This window comes from Oncorhynchus mykiss, chromosome 11 (assembly GCF_013265735.2).
Source record: "Oncorhynchus mykiss isolate Arlee chromosome 11, USDA_OmykA_1.1, whole genome shotgun sequence".
In the NCBI taxonomy this organism is placed as follows: Eukaryota; Metazoa; Chordata; class Actinopteri; order Salmoniformes; family Salmonidae; genus Oncorhynchus; species Oncorhynchus mykiss.
In genome coordinates this window covers 45,316,473-45,339,049 of record NC_048575.1, presented here as the reverse complement: position 1 = coordinate 45,339,049, position 22,577 = coordinate 45,316,473, and the positions used below count along the sequence as shown (strand labels likewise).

Sequence of the window (22,577 nt, the reverse complement as noted above, 5' to 3'; positions counted from 1 at the left end):
CTCTTTGTCGGGGTCGTAGTAGGCAAGGATTGGTCCTGGTTCTCTCGTGATCAAGTCTTTCACATTCTGGAAAGCAATGTCATGTTGCTTGTCCCAGAGAAACTCACTGGACTTCTTTAGCAGTTCACGCAGGGGTGCATTAGCATTGGAGAGGCTGGGTGCGAACTTGGCTAAGTAGTTGACCATGCCAAGCACTGTTTCCAGCTCTGCACGGTTCTTTGGTGGCTCCATTTCTTTTATGGCTAAGATCTTCTGTGGATCTGGCTTGATTCCAGTCGCTGTGAGATGTCCGAAGTAGCTGACCTCTGTATCGCCGACTGTGCTCTTCTCGGGGTTGAGCCGGGCTCCTCTCTCGCGGGACCTTTGCAGCATCGTGCAGAGGTTTCAGTAGTGCTCCTCTTTGGTTCGACCATTGACAAAGATGTTGTCCACAATTGCCACAACTCTGTCGAGGCCTTCGTACACTTTGTCGATCTTTCGCTGAAACTCATCTTGGGCTGAGATAATCCCAAAAGGGAGGCGACGGAACCTGTAGTGTCCAAACGGTGTGTTGAATGTTATGAGCTTGATAGCCCAGTAGCCTGATCTAGCGTCCATGACACTGAAGTAGTGTGCTCCCGCTAGCTTGTGTGTGATGCCATCTAGCGTCAGTAAAGGAAAATGGGGGAGTTTGATAGCCTTGTTCAAGTCTCTTGGGTCGAGACATACTCAGAGCTTGCCTGTGCGTGGTTTCTCCACCACCACTAATGCGTTCACCCATTCAGTCGGTTCTGTAACCTTGGTGACTATGTCAGATTGCTCCATGCTCTCCAACTCTTTCTTCAGATGGGCACTGAGAGCAAGGGGAATCTTTCTCGGTGGGTAGACCACAGGGGTTGAGTCTGGGTCAAGGTGAATGGTACATTCTCCTGGGAATAATCCTATTTCTGTAGAAACATCAGCCAACTCCTCCAGTACATTGTCTGTCTCTTCTGGTCTTGTCACTGATAAAACTAGCTTGATGAGGTCCATGTCTAAACATGCTTTAAGACCTAGCACTGCAGGTGCTCTAGTGTCAACAACACAAAAGTCCAACATCATGTCACTTTCCTTGTATTTGCCTTTTACTGGGAGCTGTTCACCACCATAACTAGTCAGTCTGCACGTAGTGGGCTGTAGCTCGCACTCAGATGTCAAGCTGTGGTACTTATTCAGAGGAATAATGTTTACTTGTGCACCAGTGTCTAGTTTGAACTTTAGCTCTGTGCCTTGTGTTCCTATCTCAATGTCAGCAAAGGCTTGCTGTCTCTGATATTTGACTTTTCTGTGTCACTGAATCAATAAACAGTTCATCAGCGTTTGACTCTTTGATTGACATTTAATCTTCACTCACTGTGTGTACTGTTTTCCCACGGTAAGCTCTGCACACTTTTGCAAAGTGATTACATTTACCACATTTAGTACACTGTTTGCCTTTAGCTGGTCAATTTCCTTGTTCGCCATGCACTTTGTATCCACAATATCCACATGTTTTGGGGCGTTTTGAGTCTGTGTCGCTCTGTTTTGGAGTTATGTCTCTCTCCGTTCTAAAACACGGCACTGCTTGTTCGTGTGATGCGCTCCTGCTGCTGCTCTAAATGGTTTTCATCTGAGCCTGTGCTAGCTCGTGAGTTCTGGCTGTATCCAGCATTACCTCAGACCCAACATTCAAAAGTTTCTCTCTCACTCGCGGTGAGTGTATTCCAAATACAATATGGTCCCTGACCATCTCATCCTTCATCCAGTCTTTCACAAGCAGACGCAGCTCTGTCACAAACTGTTCAAAAGACTCGCTATCTCCCCGTACTTTCTCATGGAATTTGTACCTAGCGAATATCGTATTGGTCTTCTGCACAACCTATGCTTCAAAACGATCCTAGTATGTCTTCAGTACCTTTGATTCAGCCTTGGTTATTGTCCATGTGCTGTAGATATCTCTCATTTTTTTCACCGATCAGTGGAGCAGGTAGCTGCATTTTTCCTCTTCTCCTCTGTCCTTCAGAGGACCCGTGAACATTAGCTCCACATGCTGTTTGTACTTACGCCATGCATCGGGTGAGTTTGTAGACTCCCAGTCAATTCGAGGTGAAGGAACTCCAGAAGAATCCATATTTTAAGACCTTTTACTCTGACACCATGTCTTGTTTTGCACGCTTTGTACAAAATAATAAAATGCAGTACTACAGGATATTTCTTAAAGTAGCTCTTTATTAGCTAGTTATAACCGGCATGTTCGCATATTGCCAACCAGGATCAAATTAGCTAGCAAGCTAACTAATTCAGCATCTAAGGGTAGCTAGCTAGAGCTACTTTAGCTACCATAGCTAACTTAGTCTGACAGTTCTGGACTGTCTCAGACACTATTTCCCTCGTTAGCTAACATTAGCTAAGTTAGCTGGCTAGCTAAGGTGGAAAAGCTACATTTGACTTATTCTCTATCTGGGTTAATTTAACCAAGATATTCTGTAGGGTTATCTCATGTGTGCATGGTAATTGATTGAGTTAACTCAGTTAGCATTGTCTGACAGTAGATAGCTAACGTTAGAGGTACCTTACCTTTCTAATATTTATTTGTTTCTGTTCTTAAATGCATAGGTCAAGTCAAACGTTTGGGAGTAAGTAAAACTGAGAAATTCCTTTTTGAGAGTGGGTTAAGAGCTTTTTTTGGGGGGGGGGAAACACTGATTTTCATTGACCCTGCGACTGGGTTTGAGTGGTTCTCTCAAACTGGTTTTTTCTTCCTTAGGGTTGAAACCTCTCATTGTTTGTATTTGAAAATACAACCATTGTAACAGAAGGGGGCAACGCTCAGGGGCTGTGTGTGTTTGAGTGAGAAAGGCACAGAGGAGAGCCAACCAGTAAAAGCACAGCCCCCTTCATTATTGAAACATTGTGCCGACAACATCAAAGAGCCATTCCAGACTGAAGTCAGGAGGACTTCAATAGTTAGGTGTTAGCTAGACTAGTGATTAACTGCAATGGAAAATTAATTGTCTGGCTACAACATAACACAATTTGCAGTCATATGGGGCAGAGTCTCACAAGAATTCGAAACCTCATTGGTTGTGGATACAGTGAGAATGTGTGGATTTGAGCAAGTGTGATGTCATTAATGTTTGTGGATATGTACGTAAAGGTTAAGTTGTCTGTTGATTTTGTCAATGTATGTTTTTGTTGACAAAAAAACAAAAAGTAAAAAAATATTTAAAAAAAAGGTCATTGTCTGCTTCATTGTGTTGGCTCTTGGGGTCTGCTCACAGATGTTTATGGTCATTAGTGTCACACTGAGTGTCAACCTTTGCTCCTACTCTGGATTATCTTGACCTGTCGTTTGGCTGCCCCTGTTACAATAAACATTGTTACTTCACACAGCCTGCACTTGGGTCTTACCTTGATACCTGATAATTAGTGGATTGGCATTGGAGCAAGGTATTCTACTTGGGGCACAGGGTGTGTGCGGTTCAAATCCTATCATGTGTTGATCAACTTTCCCACTGCGCCCCAGCATGGGAATTTCTACAGACCCCGGTTTATCAGCTGCCAGAAACAGAATCACTCACAGTAAAGACTATTTTTTTCCACTGAGCAATAGTGGATAAGTATCTGCTCATTTATGTAGTGTGAGAAGTGACAGGAGGATGCTAAAATGCTCTTAAGGCACTACTTATAGCTCTGATAAACTGACTTTCTTTTATGCATTTGGGCCTGCTTTTTGCCTACAGTACGTTGCTCGTTTGCCTTTAGCTCAACTACAGAAGCGCTCTGGTACGCTTTCATTCTATCGCAACAATTTATTTTAAATATAAATGTTACATGTTGGGGATTGTGAAAAGTGCTTTATGAATGAAATAGTTAGGCAGGTAGCCTTAGGCAGGTAGCAAGTATTTTCTTCATTACCATGCTGATTTCAAGATGTATTTGATTTAGACATTGAAAACATGTTGTTTAGTGTATTTACTACATTTAGTATGTGTTTTTTTTCTCTGTGAAGTAAATTCATTTAAATTTGTGATTTGGTTTATGTAGATACATTTCAGTGGAACACACAGTAACCCAAAACTTGATCAATTTGCATATTCATATTGAGTTAGCAGCAAACAGACTATTCGCCAGCTTCAGTTTGCCCCAAAAATTATTTGCATAAAAAAATATGAACTTGCTGCAAATTTTTGGCAAACAGTAGAATGTTCGCTACAAGTTTCCCAGAATTGTTTGCTAGAAGTTCACAAGTTGCTGCAAATTTACCGCAACAATTTGTCTGTGAAAATATGAGCTTGCCGCAAATTGTGGGAAACCTTAGGCCAACTGTTTTACAGTAAGGTTTTGGATTTTATTATTTTTTATATTTTTTTATTTACTTTTGAGTTCTGGGAAAGACCTAAGAGTGTAGTTGCCCTTTAATTCAGTACTCATGACCTGCACTGTTTGGTTAGCGGTGTTTCTGTAGTTCAGTAAGCGCACATCTGATGAGTTTCAAATGCCCCTTGTGGCACCACAAGACAGTGAAAAAACTAGTAAGTTCACCATTATTGATTGTAATTTAAATGAGTTTGTAGTAAAGTGAGTTAGATTACAGAGATACCTCAATCATTATTTCAAATAATTTCAGTGACTTCACTGCAATAGGTTAAATATATATATTTTTTAATTGATAGCTAGCTAATGAAATGCAGCTAGCTAGTAGGCTCAGCTAAATAAGAATCCCCCTAGAAACAGCCACGTCTCAGTCACATCGTGAGATTTGTAAATGAAAGAGAAATATAATAAATCAAATCAAATGGAGTTTCCCATATACTCATTTAGATTATTTCTGGCGAAACACAGATTTTTAAATGTTTTTATTTGATTTCACCTTTATTTAACCAGGTAGGCTAGTTGAGAACAAGTTCTCATTAGCAACTGCGAGCTGGCCAAGATAAAGCATAGAAATTCGACACATACAACACAGAGTTACACATGGAATAAACAAATAACAATCAATAATACGGTAGAACAAAAGAAAACAAAAAGTATATACAGTGAGTGCAAATGAGGTAAGATAATGGAGTTAAGGCAATAAATAGGCCATGGTGGCAAAGTAATTACAACATAGCAATTAAACACTGGAATGGTAGATGTGCAGAAGATGAATGTGCAAGTAGAGATACTGGGGTGCAAAGGAGCAAGATAAATAAATGAATACAGTATTGGGATGAGGTAGGCAGATAGATGGGCTGTTTACAGATGGGCTATGTACAGGTGCAGTGATCTGTGAGCTGCTCTGACAGCTGGTGCTTAAAGCTAGTGAGGGAGATATGAGTCTCCAGCTTCAGAGATTTTCACAATGTCCTTATCCAAATGCTGTGACGAAGGCATTTCCTAACAGAACTGCTAACTGTATTTGTTGTTACTTTTAAGATTTAACCAACATGCAGAACCTCCAGCAGGCAGAGAGGCAAGAACCCTTCGCCTGCCAGGTCAGGATCAAGTTACGCTAGTCACAGCCCTGTGTAATGTTCAATGTAATTGCATTGCTGGACTTTTTGAATCAATGCTTTTGAACAAATGTACAAATAAAATAAAGTATGGTTTAAACATGTTTTAGCTGTTAGTGAATTTTCTAAGTGTTAATACATTTGTGTTAACATCATTTAGCTGTATGTATGTGTCATGAATCACCAAAGCTGTCTGACTTTCTAGTAAGTATCGCGTCATATAATACAAGGCATTTATTCATGTGTTATGAATGAGCAAAGGGGTCTGACTTTAAAGTAAGTACAGGCCTCATCCAATATAGAGTCTTATGGATGTGTTATGAATTACCGAAGATGTCCCACTTCAAACTATTACAGGACACTACATAAAGTGTAATTAAATAGGTTATTAAGGTTCGCTGATTTATGAAGGACAACCACAGAGTCATAATTCCAGCTAATCCCTGCCCATTTCCACAATTTATCAGTGGTGTAAAGTTGGGATGCACGATATATTGGAAATAGGCCGATATTAGCTAAGAATGCCAACATTGGTATCGGCCCGATGTCTAGTTTAACGCCGATGTCAAAAACCAATGTCAAAGCTGACGTGGATGCCTATACCACATAGGTACATGACGCCATGTAAAATTTTCAGCTACACGTGCAACACAGCATTCCTAACCTAGCCCACAATGTCTGCTGTGTGGATCGAGCAGTCAATAAGTTGCGCAGTCATTTGAAAGACTAAGAAAATCTCAGCGAGACAACTCAAAGGCGAAATCCATTAACGCCAAGATAATGGAGTTCATTGCCCTTGACAATCAACCATTCTCTGTCGTGGGTGATGTTGGCTTTTGCGACTGGTCGAGCATCAATACACACTAATGTTAACAAGTGCGCTATTGTTCCAATGTTCCCCTACCGGAGTTACACAGTAATAGCGTCACTGCTATTAGTTTCACGACATACTATGGAAGGCCGTTTGGGTCTTTGCGTGTCAAAAAAGATACACGTCAAGTAACACAGTTATATTATAGAATGTTGTGTGTTCTGAATTTGCATGTGCAAGCCAAGCGCCACCACTAATTTCAGTAGCATTATCAAAGCTGTACAAAGTCTGCAAACAAGCAAATACCGGCCACGAACGATGTGTTTACAATACCGCGTTGGTAATAAAGCATTATTTGTTCGACAGCAACTTCTGTGGTAGCTAGATAGCACCAATACAACCAGCCTGAAAACAATTATCATTTTCACTATACTTAGCAATGATTTAGGAGCTAGCCAGCTACTTAACCCTGTTGCCCAAAGCTATCGTTATAAGCAGCCAACTAGCTTCATCTAGCTAGTGAGGCTCGAGCTGACCGGGTTATGTGTTGTGAAATTAGGCACAAAAGTGGAATTTGCGGTTTGCCTTCAAAATAAAAGTACCTCTTTGAAAGTGATGCAGAAGGTGATGCAGAAGGCCATATTTAGACTAGATAATGTTAAACAAGGTTGGAATGTGAAACAATGAAATGGTGTATCAGTCTACTCGGTCACACCCACAGAAGACAACTGTGAAGAGTTTACGCAAATATTAGCATTGTAGCTGTTATCGCGGGACTGTGACTGTGAAATCACCTCCCCAGTCAGCCTATTGTGTGTATTGACATTCATATTGCACTGTATAGCTTAACCTAAGGATTGTGGATCAATGAAATGGGGTGACAGTCTACTCAATACCCAATATTTTTTTTCCCAACGTCGTCCTCAGAGTTATCAGACTCCAAAACATCCACACAGTATTGTTTTTCCTCGGGAATAGTGTTCAATACACATAGGTTGACAATAAATGTGGCTCAATTTAAAGTTGTTTCGGAGTCCCGCAATGAGAGCTACGATACTAATGTTCTCTGGGTGTCACTGAGTAGACTGATACCCCATGTCACTGATCCACAATCCATAGGTAAGGCTGTACACTAAAATAAGTATGCCCCAATACGATTCTAAAGTATAATACATCCAGTGTGATTTAAACAGATTTTTGTCAAATTAACAAATTATTGTATTTTGTTGATGCTATACAACAACAATCCAACCTCGTTTAGCATGATCTATTCAATTATGGAATAATTCTACTATTTGTTTGCATTCGCATCACTGTCAATGACATTTTTATTTAGAAGGCTAACTGCAAAGTCCACTATTGTGGCTAATCCTTATTCTGGTTAGCTTCACAGATGGGTCTGACCACCATTTGTCACGTTCTGACCATAGTTCTTTTGTGTTTTCTTTGTTTTAGTGTTGGTCAGGACGTGAGCTGAGTGGGCATTCTATGTTGTGTGTCTAGTTTTCCCATTTCTATGTTTGGTCTGATATGGTTCTCAAATCAGAGGCAGGTGCTAGTCATTGTCTCTGATTGGAACCATATTTAGGTAGCCTGTTTTCTGTTGGGTTTTGTGGGTGGTTGTTTCCTGTCTTCCGTCTTTGTGTCTATGCACCAGATAGGACTGTTTCGGTTTTTTCACATTTGTTGTTTTGGTATTTTGTAGTGTCCACGTTTATTGTCTTTATTAAACATGTTGAACACTAACTACGCTGCGCTTTGGTCCGATCCTTCGTCCACAGAAGACAACCGTTACACCATTAGTCAAATAAGAACTGTCTTATAAATTATGGTTATTTTAGGTGACACCTAGCTATATAGTTAGCTAGCTAACTATAGCTACTGAAATATTTGCTATGTTTTTGGGGAAGAATATTGTTTGCATCCATGAGCTAGCTAGCTTTTTTTTATGACCAGCACTGTAGGTGCGCGAGACAACTTTACCAGCATCATAGCATTGAATCGTTGTGACATATGAAATACAAGTGATAGTGTAATCAATGCGTAATAACTACGTAAAGAATTGTGACGTGCAGTCATATTCAGGTCCTGATTGGTCAACAAGATTATTTGATTTGACGTGTATCTTTTTCGACATGCAAAGACCCAAATGGCTTTCCATAGAAATCCTGGTTGAGAATGAAACGACTGAACAAATGAACAACAAAACAGCACAAAAAGTAAGTGAAAGAAATATGTTTTTATTATGTTTTATTGGTAATGGGGACATACGCAAATGCCAACAAAATAACTTTTTGGTCAGTGTGTAACCTTTATTTAACTAGGCAAGTCAGTTAAGAACAAATTCTTATTTACAATGACAGCCTACCACGGCCAAAGCCGGACGATCCTGGGCCAATTGTGCGCCGGATGTGATACAGCCTGGATTCGAACCAGGGGCTGTATAGTGAATAGGTTATCGTTATACTTTTTTGGGGGGCAAGGAAAATATCAGATATCGGTATCGGCCAAACATTTTATATCGGTGCATCACTGGTGTAAAGTAAAAATACTTTAAAGTAATACTTAAGTAGTTTTTTTGCATATCTGTGCTTTACTATTTATATTTTTGACAACTTTTACTCCACTACATCCCCAAAGAAAATAATGTTCTTTCTACTCCATACATTTTCCCTGTTAGCCAAAAGTACTCGTTACATTTTGAATGTTTAGCGGGACAGGAAAATTGTCCAATTCATGCACTTAAAGAGAAAATCCCTGGTAATCCGTACTGAATCTGATCTGACAGACTCACTAAACACATGATTTGTTTTTAAATTATGTCTGAGTGTTGGTGTGCCTCTGGCTATCCGTAAATTAAAAAACCAAGTGTATCGTGAAAGTGCTTATTATAGTATATCAGGTTTGCTTAATATAAGGAATTAGAAATTATTTATACTTTTTGTACTTAAAAAAATATATATAGGGCTTCCCGGGTGGCGCAGTTGTTAAGGGCACTGTACTGCAGCGCCAGCTGTGCCATCAGAGTCCCTGGGTTCGTGCCCAGGCTCTGTCGTAACCGGCCGCGACCGGGAGGTCCGTGGGGCGACGCACAATTGGCCTAGCGTCGTCCGGGTTAGGGAGGGATTGGCCGGTAGGGATCTCCTTGTCTCATCGCGCACCAGCGACTCCTGTGGCAGGCCGGGCGCAGTGCACGCTAGCCAAGGTTGCCAGGTGCACGGTGTAGCCTCCGACACATTGGTGCGGCTGGCTTCCGGGTTGGATGCGCTCTGTGTTAAGAAGCAGTACGGCTGGTTAGGTTGTGTATCGGAGGACGCATGACATTCAGCGTTCGTCTCTCCCGAGCCCGTATGGGAGTTGTAGCAATGAGACAAGATAGTAGCTACTACAACAATTCGATACCACGAAATTGGGGAGAAAAAGGGGTAAAAATAAAAAATAAAATAAAATATATATATATATATATATATATATATATATATTTCACCTTTATTTAACCAGGTAGGCTAGTTGAGAACAAGTTCTCATTTGCAACTGCGACCTGGCCAAGATAAAGCATAGCAGTGTGAACAGACAACACAGAGTTACACATGGAGTAAACAATTAACAAGTCAACAACACAGTAGAAAAAAAGAGAGTTGTGTGCAAAAGGCATGAGGTGGTAGGCGAATAATTACAATTTTGCAGATTAACACTGGAGTGATAAAGTGATGGTCATGTACATATGTGTGTGCAAAAGAGCAGAAAAGTAAATAAATATAAACAGTATGGGGATGAGGTAGGTCAAATTGGGTGGGCTATTTACCGATAGACTATGTACAGCTGCAGCGATCGGTTAGCTGCTCAGATAGCAGATGTTTGAAGTTGGTGAGGGAGATAAAAGTCTCCAACTCCAGCGATTTTTGCAATTCGTTCCAGTCACAGGCAGCAGAGAACTGGAACGAAAGGCGGCCAAATGAGGTGTTGGCTTTAGGGATGATCAGTGAGATACACCTGCTGGAGCGCGTGCTATGGGTGGGTGTTGCCATCGTGACCAGTGAACTGAGATATAAGGCGGAGCTTTACCTAGCATGGACTTGTAGATGACCTGGAGCCAGTGGGTCTGGCGACGAATATGTAGCGAGGGCCAGCCTACTAGAGCATACAGGTCGCAGTGGTGGGTGGTATAAGGTGCTTTAGTAACAAAACGGATGGCACTGTGATAAACTGCATCCAGTTTACTGAGTAGAGTGTCGGAAGCTATTTTGTAGATGACATCGCCGAAGTCGAGGATCGGTTGGATAGTCAGTTTTACTAAGGTAAGTTTTGCGGCGTGAGTGAAGGAGGCTTTGTTGCAGAATAGAAAGCCGACTCTAGATTTGATTTTAGATTGGAGATGTTTGATATGAGTCTGGAAGGAGAGTTTACAGTCTAACCAGACACCTAGGTACAGTACTTATAGATGTCCACATATTCTAGGTCGGAACCATCCAGGGTGGTGATGCTAGTCGGGCGTGCGGGTGCAGGCAGCGAACGGTTGAAAAGCATGCATTTGGTTTTACTAGCGTTTAAGAGCAGTTGGAGGCCACGGAAGGAGTGTTGTATGGCATTGAAGCTCGTTTGGAGGTTAGATAGCACAGTGTCCAAGGACGGGCCGGAAGTATACAGAATGGTGTCGTCTGCATAGAGGTGGATCAGGGAATCGCCCGCAGCAAGCGCAAGATCATTGATATATAACAGAGAAAAGAGTCGGCCCGAGAATTGAACCCTGTGGCACCCCCATAGAGACTGCCAGAGGACCGGACAGCATGCCCTCCGATTTGACACACTGAACTCTGTCTGCAAAGTAGTTGGTGAACCAGGCAAGGCAGTCATCAGAAAAACCGAGGCAACTGAGTCTGCCGATAAGAATATGGTGATTGACAGAGTCGAAAGCCTTGGCAAGGTCGATGAAGACGGCTGCACAGTACTGTCTTTTATCGATGGCGGTTATGATATAATTTAGTACCTTGAGTGTGGCTGAGGTGCACCCGTGACCGGCTCGGAAACCAGATTGCACAGCGGAGAAGGTACGGTGGGATTCGAGATGGTCAGTGACCTGTTTGTTGACTTGGCTTTCGAAGACCTTAGATAGGCAGGGCAGGATGGATATAGGTCTGTAACAGTTTGGGTCCAGGGTGTCTCCCCCTTAGAAGAGGGGGATGACTGCGGCAGCTTTCCAATCCTTGGGCATCTCAGACGATATGAAAGAGATTTTGAACAGGCTGGTAATAGGGGTTGCGACAATGGCGGCGGATAGTTTCAGAAATAGAGGGTCCAGATTGTCAAGCCCAGCTGATTTGTATGGGTCCAGGTTTTGCAGCTCTTTCAGAACATCTGCTATCTGGATTTGGGTAAAGGAGAACCTGGAGAGGCTTGGGCGAGTAGCTGCGGGGGAGGCGGAGCTGTTGGCCGAGGTTGGAGTAGCCAGGACTTTTAATACTTAAGTATATTTAAAACCAAATACTTTTAGACTTATACTCAAGTAGTATTTTACTGGGTGACTCAAGTAATTTTCTATTAAGGTATCTTTACTGTAATAGCTACTGTAAATTGGACAATGCAGCTTAAATTCTTGTTAATATCAGATATATCTATTTTCTGGGAAATGTTCTTGTTACTTACAACCTCATGCTAATCACATTAGCCTATGTTAGCTCAACATTCCCGCAGGGAACCCCCCGATCCTGAAGATAAAGCACATGATTATATCATATTTGACATTGGTGATTATGTCACAGTCATGACACACTTACAAACTCTTTATAAAGCATGACATACAGTTATAGATGCTATGTGAGACTTATGTATTGCTTATGAAGGCTTTATGAAGTCATTATAAGCTGAATGTCATTTAAAGCGGGACCGAACAGTCCATATCATGTCAACATATTCTTCTCCTAAATGCCTAAGACACTGTTGTCATGTTCTTTGGAATGAATATTGGACCAAGGCGATGTTGAGTTCCACATAATTTTAATGATGGTGAATCTTAACAAAGACAAAAAACAAATAAACAATAAACTAACAAAGAACCGTGACTACAGAGATACGTGCACTAACTCAAAACAATATCCCATAACACACCCGCTCATCCTGCGGAACTGCCAGCATCGGTCTGGTGTGGGACGAAGAACCCGCAGATCCAGCCATGGACCCAGGCTGAACACTGTGCATGGACCTAGGTGTAGAAGAAGACTCCTGCCATGGAGCAGGACTGGACGCCGTGTCTAGACTGAGCATTGGGGCAGAGAAGGGCTCCTGCCATGGAGCTGGACTGGACGACGTGTTCGGACTGGACATCGGCGCAGGGGAAGGCTCCCGCCATGGAGCGGGACTGGACGCTGTGCCTGGACTGGGCGGAAGAAAACTCTGGCATTGGAGCTGAACTGGACGCCGTGCTCAGACTGGGCATCGGAGTAGGGGTAGGCTCTGGCCATGGAGCTGGAGGTTCCGGGCCGTGGACCGTCGCCGGAGGTTCTGGGCCATGGACCGTCGCCGGAGGTTCCGAGCCAGGGCCCGTCGCCGGAGGCTCTGGGCCGGGTGGCATCGGATGGCTAACATGCTCCTCAGGGCGAATACCGTGCATACTACGCCAAACTAACTGCTCTCTCGCTTCACTCTCCTCCAATTTATCCAACAACTCCTCGAATGTCTCTAACTCTCCCCTCCGTTCACTCTCCTCCAATTTATCCAATAACTCCTCAACGGTCTCTGACTCACTCCTCAGCTCCGCCGACCACCCCATGTGCCCTCCCCCCAAACATTTTTTCGGACTGTCTTTTGGGCTTACTGTGTGGCCGCGAACCCCGGCGTCGTCACTGTCCTTCCTTCACCACTTGCGTCTCCCGCCATGGAAGGCGATCCTGTCCTGCCAGGATTTCTTCAAGTCCAGGATCCCTTCCCATCCAGAATCTCTTCCCAAGTCCAGGATACTTCCTCCTCCTGGGCATGCTGCTTGGTCCTTTATTGATGGGATATTCTGTCATGTTCGTTGGAATGAATATCGGACCAAGTATGTTGAGTTCCACATAATTTTAATGCAAAGTGAATCTTAACAAAGACAAAAAACAAATCAACAATAAACTAACAACGAACCGTGACTACAGAGATGCTACGCTCACTAACTCAAAACAATATTCCATAACACACAGGTGGAAAAAATGCTACTTAAGTATGATCCCCAATTAGAGACAACGATAGCTGCCTATATTAATGCCCATGATAGCTGCCTCTAATTGGGAATCATACCAAAACACCAACATAGAAAAACCAAACTAGAACCCCACATAGAAAATATAAACTAGACTAAACCCCTAGTCACGGCCTGACCTACTCTACCATAGAAAATAAAGGCTTTCTATGGTCAGGACGTGACAACTGTGCTCGATTTGCATTAGAAACAAGACCAAAAAGCCATCTGTCACAATTTTCACATCACCCTTCAATTCATTTTGCTATCTTAAAAATGCTGAATTCTATGAAAACCAATAGCTAACATAAAACAATGCTCTTTCCCCTGAGAGGTTGGGCTGTCTTTGGTATGCAGATGTCCTTTTGAAATCAAGAGAGAAAAAAATGAAAACATTCAAACAGCATAAACTTGGGAGGAATGGTGATGTGAATGGCTTCAATAGCTCCAGAAAGTCTGTGTAAACTGTGTGGCCCCCAGGAGGGCTGCTAGGATGCTGATGCATGGCTGGAATTAGAAGTGAGCTTCAGACACTAATTGACTTCTGATCCCTTTATAGAAGATTAATCAGCCAGCCCCTGGATCAATGGCCGATGAAAATGCCAGCGGAGGCGAGATCCACCATCAATGTAAATGAGCCAAGGCCCAGTGCCCCTCTCTCTTTCACATGTGCCACACTGCCAAGCCAAGTTTCCACAGCCAGGAGAGAGACCCTATTCCCAAATGGACTGAAAAACAAATACATTGTGACAGAGGCACCATCTATGCGAAATTCAATTATGATAGTGATACAGTTGAGGTGTTATTCCTCAGAGTGTTTGGCAAAATGACCTCTTAGCATTCTCATCTCTAGCCCAGTCATCTGTGATCCATTGGAGAAGCTCAATTAGTCAATGTTACTAAAGGTGAGGCTCTTTCAAAGCATGTGGAGCCTAATGACTGACCGCACATCTACTCCTCTCACTTCGAGTCAATGTCATTTGATCTGCTTTCAAAATTATGTGGACACCCCTTCAAATGAGTGGATTTGGCTATTTCAGACACACCCGTTGCTGACACGTGTATAAATTTGAGGACACAGCCATCCACTCTCCATAGGTAACATTGGCAGTAGAATGGCCATACTGAAGAGCTCAGTGACGTGGCACTGTCATAGGATGCCACCATTCCAACAAGTCATTTAATCAAATTTCTGACCTGCTAGAACTTCCCCGGTCAACTGTACATGCTGTTATTGTGAAGTGGAAACGTCTAGGAGCAACAACGGCTCAGCTGCGAAGTGGTAAGCCACACAAGCTCACAGAACGGGATCGCTGAGTGCTGAAGCGCATGTAAAAATTGTCTGTCCTCGGTTGCAACACTCACTACTGAGTAACAACCTGTCTCTGGAAGCAACATCAGTACAATAACTGTTCATTGAAAGCTTCATGAAATGGGTTTCCATGGCCAAGCAGCTGCACACAAGCCTAAGATCACCATGTGCAATGCTACGGGTCAGCTGGAGTGGTGTAAAGCTCGCCGCCATTGGACTCCGTTCGCCGTTCTCTGGAGTGATGAATCACACTTCACCATCTGGCAGTCCAACTGACAAATCTGGGTTTGGTGGATGACAGGAAAATGGTACCTGCCACAATGCATAGTGCCAACTGTAATGTTTGGTGAAGGAGGATTAATGGTCTGGGGCTGTTTTTCATGGTTCTGGCTAGGTCCCTTAGTTCCAATGAAGGGAAATCTTAACGCTACAGCATACAATGACATTCTAGACCATTCTGTGCTTCCAACTTTGTGACAACAGTTTGGGGAAGGCCCTTTCCTATTTCAGCATGACATTGCCCCTGTGCACAAAGCGAGGTCCATACAGAAATGGTTTGTTGAAATCGCTGTGGAAGAACTGCACAGAGCCCTGATCTCAACCCAATCGAACACCTTTGGGATGAATTGGAACACCGACTGTGATCCAGGCCTAATCACCCAACCTCAGTGCCTGTCCTCAGTAATGCTCTTGTGGCTAAATGGAAGCAAGTCCCCGCAGCAATGTTCCAACATCTAGTGTAAAGCCTTCCCAGAAGAGTGGAGGCTGTTATAACAGCAAAGGGGGGACCAACTCCATATTAATGCCTATGATTTTTAATTAGATGTTCAACGAGCAGGTGTCCATATACTTTTGGTCATGCAGTGTATTTTGAAGTGAGCTGATCTGTGAAGACACTGTAATTCTCTTAATAAAACATGCCAACATTCTGGGCAGGTGCTTTGGGCTACATTCAAAATTAATGTGTTGAGGCTGTACTGAGAATAAATATGTTCACTCCTCCTATCCCCGCTCCAACCCACCACACAGCCAAAGAGATTTTAATTATTCACTCTAATCTGTGGAAATGTTCAATGAGCCACCTCTCGATGATTAATCTGCCAAAATCACCACAGCACCTTGTGTATAAGCCAGTTGATTAAAATAAAAGGCAAATTCTCATGTTTCAATAAATATTTGATGAGCTGGGCTATGACTATTCCCATTAGCGGGCCTGATGCTGGCTTTAATTTAAGGGGTATTTAGATGGTGTAAAGAAACCGGGCTCGCATAACAGGCTGGCTGACACAGTCCTGGGTTTTGGGAGAGATGGTAAATTGGGGGATGATTGATGGGTAGAGCTAGGGGGCACTTGTAATAACGTTGCAGCGAAAAGCGCTGACTCGAAAGCCCCACATGCTGGGTGCACACACAAAATAAATATGTTATTGTGGCATAAAATCCAAAGGGGCGGGGGAAGCGCTCGCTCTCACCCATCCTGTGATGTGTCTGTCTGTTGTGCCTCGCAATACAGAGTGAGTCGCGAAAGAAACTTGACCTATTCCAATGAGTCTTTTTTTGCCAGCCCCCAATACAGAGCAGTCATTTAGTCATTCACAGTGAAGCACCATGCTAGATCACAGCATTCCACAGAAAACGAGATGACACTCTTGTCTGATGGGCATCGGCATCGGAAGAAGAATGGTCTGGTGTACACATCGCATAACATGGTATTAGTCCACATAATCACTTGAATAATGCATCCTGTGTGTGTGGGAAGAGCTTAATGATTCCATCGCCGGAAGTCCCTCTCTCAATCTCTCTGGTGTGCTTGGGTGGTCTACTCTGCTGAGAATGTGTTGAGAATTCTAGACTCCCACAGCTTAGGTCTTCATTAACAGCATGTTGGGATGGCCTCGTAGTCCCATCATCCCAGCAAACAGTGAACGTTCCAACAACGTTAGGCAACGTTTCAATGGGAGCCCTATATGGTTTCCAGCTGATGACAACATCCCATGACTGTTTTTTAAAATGAAAACATAATTTAATGAACATTAGAAGAAGAATATGCCACATTTGTGTCGAGAATGTATTAACTGAATGTTAATGGGGAAAACATTATAGCCATGTCATGGGAATCTCCATGGGAACCATACCATATGAATGTTCTCAAAACATCTCTACTAATGTTCTGGGTATACATACTGTAGGTAACTAGAAATTATTTGCTGGGATGGCATATGGCAACAATGGAAGAGCTGGCTACTCCTAATCACTTTTGTATTTGGGAGGAGGCGAGAGGGATAGAAGACATTAAAAGGGATCTGAGAATGATGGTAAATATTTAAATAATGATGGAATGTCTCTTTGTTGATTTTATTACATAAGGAGTTCCTGATTAATCACCTAAGGAATATGTTTCATTTAACTTTGGGGGAAGAACACTGCATTCATTTTCAACCAAGAAATTGAAAATCACATCAGATTTTTTTTGTTCTGTCATTCTTTTAATATGCCTCTAAATGTCATCATTCTCCTTGGCACAGATCATATCTCGGCATATCATCAAATGTTAGTTTCATATTACCCTAATGGACCAGTATGAGACATTAGATAGTCTGTGGCTTGTGTTTCTGTGGTGTGTGCATGGTGTGTTGGAGGGCTGTGTTCCTACTTCTCAAACAAAGCCACGCAGTGCAAAGACACTACAACCTATTCATGTCATTGGACTATTCACTGAAAGACTCTCAGAGCAGCCAAGACTGGCAGAGTAGAATAGCATGCCAATCTGCTGGCTTGGAAAATGAGAGGCCTTTCCAGTGCCAACAAACATGCCCTCTTCTTGTCAATCTGTCAGGGAATATTAGACACCACAAGGCACCGTGGAGAGAACTTGATAACGTACTGTACTCCCCCAAAGCTGTCAATCAACTGAGATGGTAAACTTAGCCGTTCTCCGTGAGCCGCTGCACCGACCCAGACGACTGCTAATACTACGACTGCTGCTACAACTACTGCTACAATGCCTAATACAAAAAAAACGACTGTTATTACGACCACTAACGACCACTAACAATTTAGCTTCCTCCACTGTCCAAACCAGTGATCCTCTGCTTTGCAACACACGTGACCACCCTCCTTGACTACATACCAACTTTTTTTAGCCACCCAAAAGATACAGATTGCAAGGCTAAATCAATGTCATTTCGAGCTAGCTGTGGAGAGAGTTTATGGCAATGTTCTAAACTCTGTTACACTACGACGGCTACTGCTACGACGACGACAGGGACACCTACTACAACTGCGATGATGTCTATGACGATGATCACTACTACAACTATTGCTACTCACAATAGTAAACATATAAACAGCTCCACAAGTACAATATTTGTAATGTTTTTCCCCTCAGAGCCATGCAGGAAAACAACCCAATGTCACTCATAACGTACACTCGTGTCATAACACCCACGAGAGGAACAGTCCTACACAAGAGTGATGGGAGAAAATAAATAGGCCTACTGGTTACTCATTACTCATCCAAAGGCCCATATAGGGATGAAGGAGGGGAACATCATGTTTTCAGAGCTCCTGTTGTCTTTACACCACATTGGCAGTACAAATTGCTCTTCCCTACAGTATTCTGCTCAACTGAAATTACCCAGCTCCATCACAAGGCTCCATACAGGGCTGTTAATGTGCACAAAATACAGATGGAATACAGTGTCTCCGTAAACCGGTATCCAATGGTGCAGCCCAATTCAAGTCCAAAGGCATTTCCACTGACATCAGTCATTTGTGCAAGATTGCTGCACCTCCTCCTGGTGTGTCATGACCCCTGCTTTTTCTCTGGCTGACCAACACCAGCTTTCAAAGCCACAGAGCTGGAGTGCATCACTCCACAACAACAAAGGCTCTTTCTTCCAACCGTATATTGTCTCAAGTAGATCACACTGCAAAGGATACTTTACAATGCTCTATACAGAATGGATCAATACAAGTAAGCAGAAGGTACATCAGTTATGACCACATAGGAATGACCATGTTAGACTACACGGTGTTCCCAAACACCAGACATACAATAGAGAATAAAGAATATGTACCCATAACTTGATAGAATATTCCATGCCTAAAAGCTACAGTACATAATTTCAAGAGCTGTCTTTATACTGTACATGAGAAAGACAATCTTGTATTGTCTGAAGATGCAAATAGCAGATTATTCTCTGATCTGCCTGTGGCCTACCTGTGCCTCTCCAAATCAATTTAAGTGTACAATAGGACTCCTCTGGGGCAGGTGTCAATCTAGTAAAGAATCATCTTTGGCCTGCTGATAAGCATTAACTGAATGTGTTTTGGATTATGGAGCCATAATGTCAAAGCAATGCTAACAAGTCAAATGCAATGATGGCGATCTGTGAAGCACTGCTCTACTTACCTTTGCCAATAAAGCCCTTGATATCCTTCTTTTATTACTAATCAACTACTTAGTGCGCTCCAATAAGCCGTAAGGGGTTCAGTTTTTTTATTTGGACACAGAGGGAGCATGGCTGAGGTGGCTGTCACAAGCCGATGGAGGTAAACTTAATCAACAGGATCTCTTTCAAGTCTGACTTGTGTTGACAGAATCACAGTTGTTCAAGAGCTTTGAATCTCAACTCAAATGATGTGCCAACATCCATTTGGAGTATGTACCCGGCTTAGGTGGCAAAAGCTTTAGATGAAATAGGGAATGAGTGACACTGAACGAATGACAGTGAAGATGGCTAAAAAAAGGGCGGGACTACCTGGAATTGTCCAATAAACACACATTTTCATTTTAAAACATTTTCCATTGCATGCCCTAAAGAACACAACCATTTTCTGTCTTCCATTGTATCCAACAAAGGTGCTGATATACTTACAGTGCATTCGGAAAGTATTCAGAACCTTTTTCCCCAAAAATGTATGTTACAGCCTTTTTCTAAAATTGATTAAATAAAACATTTTCTCCATAAATCTACACACAATATCCCATAATGACAAAGTGAAAACAGGGTTTTAGAAATGTTGGCATATTTATACAAATAAAAAACAGAAACACTTTATTTACATGAGTATTCAGACCCTTTGCTATGAGACTGGAACTTGAGCATCCTGTTTCCACTGGTCATCCTTGATATGTTTCTTCAAATTGATTGGAGTCGACCTGTGGTAAATTCTATTGATTGGACATGATTTGGAAATGCACACATCTGTCTATATAAAGTCCCACAGTTGACAGTGCATGTCAGAGCTAAAATCAAGCCATGAGGTGGAAGGAATTGTCCGTAAAGCTCCCTGGGGAAGGGTACCAAAAAATATTTGCAGAATTGAAGTTCCCCAAGAACACAGTGGTCTTCATCATTCTTAAATGGAAGAAGTTTGGAACCCCCAAGACTCTTCCTAGAGCTGGCCGTCCGGCCAAACTGAGCAATTGGGGAGAAGGGCCTTGGTCATGGAGGTGACGGTCAGTGGAGGTGATGGTCACTCTGACAGAGCTCTAAAGCTCCTCTGTGGAGATGGCAATACCTTCCAGAAGGACAACCATCTCTGCAGCACTCCACCAATCAGACCTTTATGGTAGAGTGGCCAGATGGAAGAGACTTCTCTGTAGAAAGCACATGACAGCACGCTTGCAGATTGCTAAAAGGCACCTAAAGGACTCAGACCATGAGAAGCAAGATTCTCTGGTCTGATGAAACCAAGATTGAACGCTTTGGCCTGAATGCCAAGCGTCAGGTCTGGAGGAAACCTGGCACCATCCATACGGTGAAGCATGGTGGTGCCAGCATCATGCTGTGGGGATGTTTTTCAGAGGCAGTGACTGGGAGACTAGTCAGGATCGAGGGAAAGATGAATGGAGCAAAGTACATAGAGATCCTTTATGAAAACCTGCTCCAGAGTGCTCAGGACCTCAGGCTGGGGCAAGGTTCACCTTCCAACAGGACAACGACCCTAAGCACACAGCCAAGACAATGCAGGAGTTGCTTCGTGACAAGTCTCTGAATGTCCTTGAGTGGCTCAGCCAGAGCCCGGCTTGAACCCAATCGACCATCTCTGGAGAGACCTGAAAATAGCTGTGCAGAAATGTTCCCTATCCAACCTGACAGAGCTTGAGAGGATCTGCAGAGAAGAATGGGAGAAATTTCCCAAATGTAGGTGTGCCAAGTTTATAGCATCATACCCAAGAAGACTTGAGGCTGTAATCACTACCAACGGCGCTTCAACAAAGTACTGTCTATCACAGGCTTTACCTAGCAAAGACGTATAGATGACCTGGAGCCAGTGGGTTTGGCGACGAATATGAAGCGAGGGCCAGCCAACGAGAGCATACAGGTCGCAGTGGTGGGTGAAAAATGGGGCTTTAGTGACAAAATGATGGCACTGTGATAGACTACATCCAATTTGCTGAGTAGAGTGTTGGAGGCTATTTTGTAAATGACATCGCCGAAGTCAAGGATCGGTAGGATAGTCAGTTTTACGAGTGTATGTTTAGCAGCATGAGTGAAGGAGGCTTTGTTGCGAAATATGTGCTGGAGATGGCTGTTTAACAGTCAGTGGAGTAGTATAGAATACAAGTGGTGTGGTGGCTGTGCTTCCGCAAAGTGGGTGGGGTTATATCCTGCCGGGTTGGCCCTGTCTGGGGGTATCGTCGGACAGGGCCACAGTGGCCCCTGACCCACCCCTGTCTCAGCCTCCAGTAAATATGCTGCAATAGTCTATGTGCCGGGGGGATAGGGTCAGTCTGTTATATCTGGTGTATTTCTCCTGTCTTATCTGGTGTCCTGTGTGAATTGAATTATGCTCCCTCTAGTTCTCTCTCTCTCCCTCTACTCCCGGAGGACCTGAGCCCTAGAATCATGCCTTAGGAATACCAGGCCTGATGATTCCTGGCTGTCCCCAGTCCACCTGGTCGTGTTGCTGCTCAAGTTTCAACTGTTCTGACCACGGCTATGGAACCCTGACCTGTTCACCGGAAGTGCTACCCTGTCCTGGACCTGCTGTTTTCGACTCTATCTCTCTCTACCGCGCCTGCTGTCTCGACCTCTGAATGCTCGGTTATGAAAAGCCAAATGAAATTTTCTCTTGAGGTACTGACCTGTTGCACCCTTTACAACCACTGTGATTATTATTTGACCCTGCTGGTCATCTATGAACATTTGAACATCTTGAAGAACAATCTGGCCTTAATGTCCATGTACTCTTATAATCTCCAACCGGCACAGCCAGAAGAGGACTGGCCACCCCTCGGAGCCTGGTTCCTCTCTAGGTTTCTTCCTAGGTTTTTCCTAGTTTTTCCTAGCCACCGTGCTTCTACATCAGCATTGCTTGATGTTTGGGATTTTAGGCTGGGTTTCTGTATAGCACTTTGTGACATCTGCAGATGTAAAAAGGGCTTCATAAATACATTTGATAGCAAAGGGTCTGAATACGTATGTAAATAAGGTATTTCTGTTTTTTTATTTTTAATAAATTAGCAAAAATGTATAAAAACCTGTTTTTGCTTTTTCATATGGGGTATTGTGTGTAAATTGTTGAGGAACACAATGAATGTAATACATTTTAGAATAAAGCTGTAACTAAACAAAATTTGGAAAAAGTCAAGGGGTCTGAATACTTTCCGAATACACTGTATATGCACTGATCCAACAATACTCTCCAACGCAGAGCACCTCTAATGTCTGCAAAGGCAATCTCGCCTCATCTGGAATAATGTAGAACATGCTACTAGAGATAATACACTTTGAAGTGCAC

General features: G+C 43.0%; 1 protein-coding gene across 4 annotated transcripts in view; it reads right to left on the bottom strand.

Annotated features, from left to right (window-relative positions):
• The window catches only part of LOC110535735 (fibrinogen C domain-containing protein 1), a 223,208-nt gene that overhangs the window by 74,004 nt on the left and 126,627 nt on the right, over positions 1-22,577 (bottom strand). The gene's annotated exons all lie outside the window — the stretch shown is intronic.